This window comes from Heterodontus francisci, unplaced genomic scaffold (genome assembly GCF_036365525.1).
Source record: "Heterodontus francisci isolate sHetFra1 unplaced genomic scaffold, sHetFra1.hap1 HAP1_SCAFFOLD_43, whole genome shotgun sequence".
NCBI lineage: Eukaryota > Metazoa > Chordata > Chondrichthyes > Heterodontiformes > Heterodontidae > Heterodontus > Heterodontus francisci.
Genome location: NW_027141852.1, coordinates 10,789,847 through 10,795,846, shown reverse-complemented (window position 1 = coordinate 10,795,846; position 6,000 = coordinate 10,789,847).

Here is a 6,000-nt window from a genome sequence, read left to right as displayed (position 1 = left end):
TTACACAATACTATATACACATTCATCAAGCCTCCTTAGCTAGCATCCTTGGTGCTGCTCTCTCCTCCCAAACCTCATGTCCTGTGACTGTTACATCATCACTCTGACAGTGGGAGTGATTGATCCCAATGTCTTCAGCATTAACCCTTTACATCCTTATACTACACTGTCTGTCCAAAACAATGGGTGGAGGGAACTTGATTTATCGAAACACTAACAGCTGCCAGTTGAAAATCAACTCAAACCCATCAGCGAGAGAGAGAGAGACTGTCAGAGAACTTCCTGCATCCAGTCCTGACCCTGTCACACTCAGCAGATGCTCACCCAGACCCCACTCTCATCAACACTGAACATTGTTAGCGAGACACTTCAAAGACTGTTTATGAAAGGCTGGAAAGGTCAAAGTTCACACAGCTTTATTGAACAGAACAAAGTTTAATATCTTCTGACCGTTTCTCGGTAACCACATGAGACACAGATTTTCTTAATTGGTTCCTTTGATTTTTCTTGTTGCTGACTGACAAATATTCCAAACCTCAGATCAACCCTCCCACTTGCGTCATGTCCCAATCTCAGTCACAAGCAACACATAACGACACAAACACTCTGAAACATACAACGCAGTCACACTTTCCTTCAGTGACATTAATGTCGAGCTGTTTTCCAGGTTGAATGCAAGTGTGAACAAATTTGTATCAAAGAAGTTGCCTTTGAAATATCAGGACTGAATTTCTGCACAAGGAGGAACAGCCATTCCAAACTCACATCCTTCACAAAGGCTGTGACGAAAATTCATCATGTAATTTGAATTCTCACTTAAAGTTCAGTGGACACAGATGGAAGCGATTGATGAGGTAACTTCTACATCACAAATGTGAAACAAGGCTCTATGGGGAATTGAACCCAGGATCTCCTGTTTACAAGACATGTGCTTTAACCAACTAAGCTACAGAGCCAGATGTTGTTAAAGTTAAAATCAGAGGAGTGCACTATTTATTCTCATATAATATCAATATCAAAGGAAAATACAGCAGATGCAGGAAATCTCAAATAAAAACAAGAAATGCTGGAAATACTCATCAGGTCTGGCAGCATCTGTGCAGAGAGAAGCAGAGTTAACGTTTCAGGTCAATGACCCTTCTTCAGACCCTTCTATATATTCTCATCCCACTTCTCCACAGGTCACAACATATATTTTAACTTTTCCCACTTCCTGAAACAGTCAATCATGTACTCTATTATTCCCAGAATAGAAGACACTGACCATGTTTCTTTAATGAACAGCAAAATTATCAGTTTATTACAGAACAAGTTTTAACTAGTCATGAAATAAAGCATAAATACACAGGTAGAAATTTTAAAAGTTTCCTTTTTACCTTAACCAACATTTAAAGCCCCTTTCTTCCCACAGCCCCACACATGCACACATACATACACCGGTTAACTGAAAAAAAAAAGAATTATTTTTTACAATTCTGAGTTCTGTTAAAGACAAAAACAACACTTGGGCTGATTACTTGTTCATTCCTGAAGAAAACAGCAGATGAGATATGTTGTTCCAAAACTGGCATACAGTCTAACTTCTGAGTGTGCGTAGACAGGTCACTAGGGTCTTTTAGAACAGTTTTTTAGAGGCAGTGTTGAAAATTAATTTTAGCAGGCTTTCTTCAAAGACAGGAGAAGAGATGAATTGACACAGTGAAGTTCTCAGGGTCTTTTAAAGATTTGCTGCAAAACAACGTGGGTTGTGATCTTCTCCCCTTCCTTGACACTTCTTCAGGCTAACTTTATCAGCTGCTCACTCCAGAACGTAAAACACAATGACTGCTACGAATAAAAGCTTGTGATTGTTCTGCCCTCTTCGGTGAGTGCTGCTGCTGCCGGGTTTGTCCAATCAAGAGGCGCAACTGACTTCTCTGTCCACATTTCCCCCTGTTACCAGGGTTTCTGTTCTACATTCAACTTGAGTCATGTGACAACCAGTAAACATAGTTGCCAAATTAGTACTTTCAGTACCCTCTTGAAAAAGAACTGGTCTGACATTTATTAAGTTTGACGATGAATTCCTCAAAAAAAAATTCACAAAAAAAAAATCAAAATCACTTCCATAACATCATGTACTTTCCCTGAGCTACAGGTTATTGCAAGTCTCTCTGGCTGTGTTTATTTTTGTTGATTTTGCACTCAGGTTCTTTCTGAATCCATGTGTTTGCAGAACTTTGTCAGTGAGAAACATGGAGATATGCTTAAAGATTTCCCTGCAAATTATTCATATCTCCATCTTTCTCCGAACTTTGTAGAAACACATTAATGTGGGAATCACACACATCAGGCCGTCAAACCTCTCCGTTAAACATTGAAAGGTGACAGTGTTGATTGTGACGGGGTTCCATTTATTCAGACACATCTGGTATAAAAGTGCTCAAGAAATGATTCACACAGGCAATGTATTTGTATATTATGTGCATGACATAATGACGCAAATAAACAATTCCTTGCACTTGCCACGCTTGGTGTATATTTTCTCTGCTGATGCCCCCTGAATATATTGGAGAAAATGGTGATGAGGATGAGATAAAAGTCTGTAAATATAGGCAGCAAACAGCAGCAGGGACTGCAGTGAACAGGATCAGCTAGCTCCTGGTGACCTACCTGCTCGGATGGTGGAGATTTTAGGTGGATTGTGTGAAGCCTGGGCCACAGAATGTCTCTTCAGTTGAATGAGATACCGCAGGGTCTTCCTGTGCATCTGATTCAAATTGCTTATTTGGGACAATATGGCTGCACACATATGGGATACATCGGAAGGTGAGGAACTTATGAGAGGGCTTGAGAACCATTCAGTTCATATATTGAAGGAATGGACATGTTTTTCAGAGCTAATAACATTTTGGAATTTGAAGGTGAAAGTGCAGAGGTCAAGACTCAGAATAAGGCAATTCTTGAGGGCAAGAAAGCTATTTTGCCAATGGAAATTAGCCTGGAAGTGTATGACCAGCTAACAAAGCTTCCTGCTCCCATCAAGGCAAAAGATGTGCCATTCAAAACAATCATCACCAAGTTGGAGGAACATTTCAACCCGAAGCCACTAGAGATCACGGCAAGCTAGAAATTTGGAAGCAGAAATCAGAAAAGTAGTGAAACAGTTGGTGAGTGCATTGTGGCATGAAGAATTTATCATTACATTGCAACTTTGGCATATTCTTAGAAATTATGAGACAGATTTGTGCTTATATTGGTGGATGAGAAAAGATACTAAACACACAAAATCTCACATTCGAGCTCGCATGTAAGATTGCTCTTTCCATGGAGATTGCATCAAAGAATGCTCGAGAATTTCATCCTGTGCCAGTGATTGTAGCACACTTCAGGGGAACTTAAAAAAACTGGTAAAATGGGCTTTCACATGGCAGATAAAATTTACACAGAGAATTGTGAAGAGATACAATTTGGGAGGAAGAATAAGGAGAGGCCATATAAATGAAATGTTACAATTCTAAAGTGGGTGCCGGAACAGAGAGACAATGTACACCAATCTTAGAAGGTTTGAAAAGGCTTCAAAGAGCAAACAGGACACTTGGCTTTATTAACAGAGACATATAGTAAAAGCAAATAAGTTATGATAAACCTTTATAAAATACTGGGTTTGAATGGCCTGCTCCTGTACCTCCACAGAAAGCTTCCATTCCAGGTTTGCACACACTCGTCAGGATCACGCTCCACAGATCCCGCCACTCCAGGCTCGGACACCCTCTTCAGGATCACTTTCCATCGATCCCACCACTCCATGCATGGATATCTCCCTCATGATCAGATCACAGGTCCTTAGTCCTGCCACATCCAGTCATGAATGATGGTGGACAATGAAATAACTAACCAGATGAGGAGGCTCCAAAAAATCCCCATCCTCAATAATGGTGGAGCCAAAGCTAAATCATTTCCAACCATCTTACATCAGAAATTGCTCAGTGGATGATTCATCTCGGCCTCCTGAGGTCCCCAGCATCACAGTTTCCAGTCTTCAGCCAATTCGATTCACTCCACATGATAGCAAGAAACAACTGAAGTCACTCGATACAGCAACGACAATACGCCCTAACAACATCCCGGCTCTAGTACTGAAGACTTGTGCTCCAGAACTAGCTGTGCTCTCAGCCACACTGTTCCAGTAGAGTTACAACACAGGCATCTACCCGACAATGTGGAAAATTGCCCAAGTGTGCCCACTCCATTAAAAAAAAGCAGGACAAATCCAATCTGACCAATTACCACCCCATCAGTCTCCTATCAATCATCAGCAAAGTGATGGAAGATGTCATCAACAGTGCTATCAAGCACCAGACACTTAGCAATAATCTGCTCATCGATGCTCAGTTTAGGTTCTGCCAGGGTTCCTCGACTCCAGGCAAATACTTGGCAGGTAGAGTATAATGTCGGAAAATGTGAGGTTATCCACTTTGGTAAGAAGAATGGAAAAGCAAAATATTATTTAAATTGTGAGAGATTACAGAATGCTGCGGTATAGAAGGATCTGGGTGTCCTCGTACATGAATCACAAAAAGTTACCATGCAGGTAGAGCAAATAATTCGGAAGGCAAATGGAATGTTGCCCTTTATTTCAAGGGGGATGGAGTATAAAAGAAGAGAAGTCTTGCTGCAAATGTACAGGGTGTTGGTGAAACCACACCTCGAGTACTGTGTAGTTTTGGTCTCCTTATTTAAGGAGGGATATACTTGCATTGGAGGCAGTTCAGAGAAGGTTCCCTGGATTGATTCCTGTGATGAAGTGGTTGTCTTATGTGGAGAGTTGATCAGGTTGGACCTATACTCATTGGAGTTAAGAAAAATGATAGGTGATCGTATTGAGACATATAAGATTTTGAGGGGGCTTGACAGGGTGGATGCTGAGAGGATGTTTCCCCTCATAGTGGAATTTAGAACTAGGGGACACAGTTTCAGAATAATGGTCTTCCATTTAAGAAGGAAATGAGGAGGAATTTCTTCTCTCAGAGAGTCATTAATCTTTGGAATTCTCTACCATAGAGAGGAGTGGAGGTTGGGTCATTGAATGTCTTCAAGACTGAGTTTGACAGATTTTTATCTACAAGGAAGTCAAGGGTTATGGGGGGCAGGCAAGAAAGTGGGGTTGAGGCCATGATCTTGTCAGCCATGATCCTATTGAATGGTGGAGCAGGCTCGAGGGGCCAAATGGCCTACTCCTGCTAATATTTCTTCTGTTCTTATTTTTTATTGCAGCTTGGTCCAAACAGACACAAAAGAGTGGAGTTCTAGAGGAGAGGTGAGAGTGATTGCCCTTGAGTGAGTGTGGCATCAAGGATCCCGAAGTCAATGAGAATGAAGGGGAAAACTCTCCACTTGGTGGAGTCATACCTCGCACAAAGCAAGATGGTTGTGGTTAGTGGAGGCCAATCATCTCAGCCCAGGACACTGCCTCAGGACTTTCTCAGGGTAGTGTCCTCGGCCCAAACATCCTCAGCTGTTTCATTGATCACTTTCCCTTCAACATAAGTCAGAAGTGGGAATGTTCGCTGATGACTCACAACTCCTCAGATTCTGAAGCAGTCTGTGCCCACAAGCAGCGAGACCTGTACAAACTTCAGGCTTGAGCTGATAAGTGACAAGCAACCTTCTGGCCACACAAGTGCTCAGCAGTGAACATCTCCATTGAGAGAGAATCAAACCATCTACCTTTTGATATTCAGCAGCATAATCATCACTGAATCCCCCACCATCAACAACTTGGGGGTTACCATTGACCAGAAACTAAACTGGACCAGTCACATCTATGCTGCAGCTATAAGTGCAGGTCAGAGATTAGGAATTCTACAACAAGTATCTCGCCTCCTGCCACCTCAAATCCTGTCCACCATGTACAAGGCACAAGTCAGGAGTGGGATGGAATACATCCCACTCAACAACACTCAAGAAGCTCAGCACCATCCAGGAGAAAGCAGCCCACTTGATCAGCACCTAACCCAC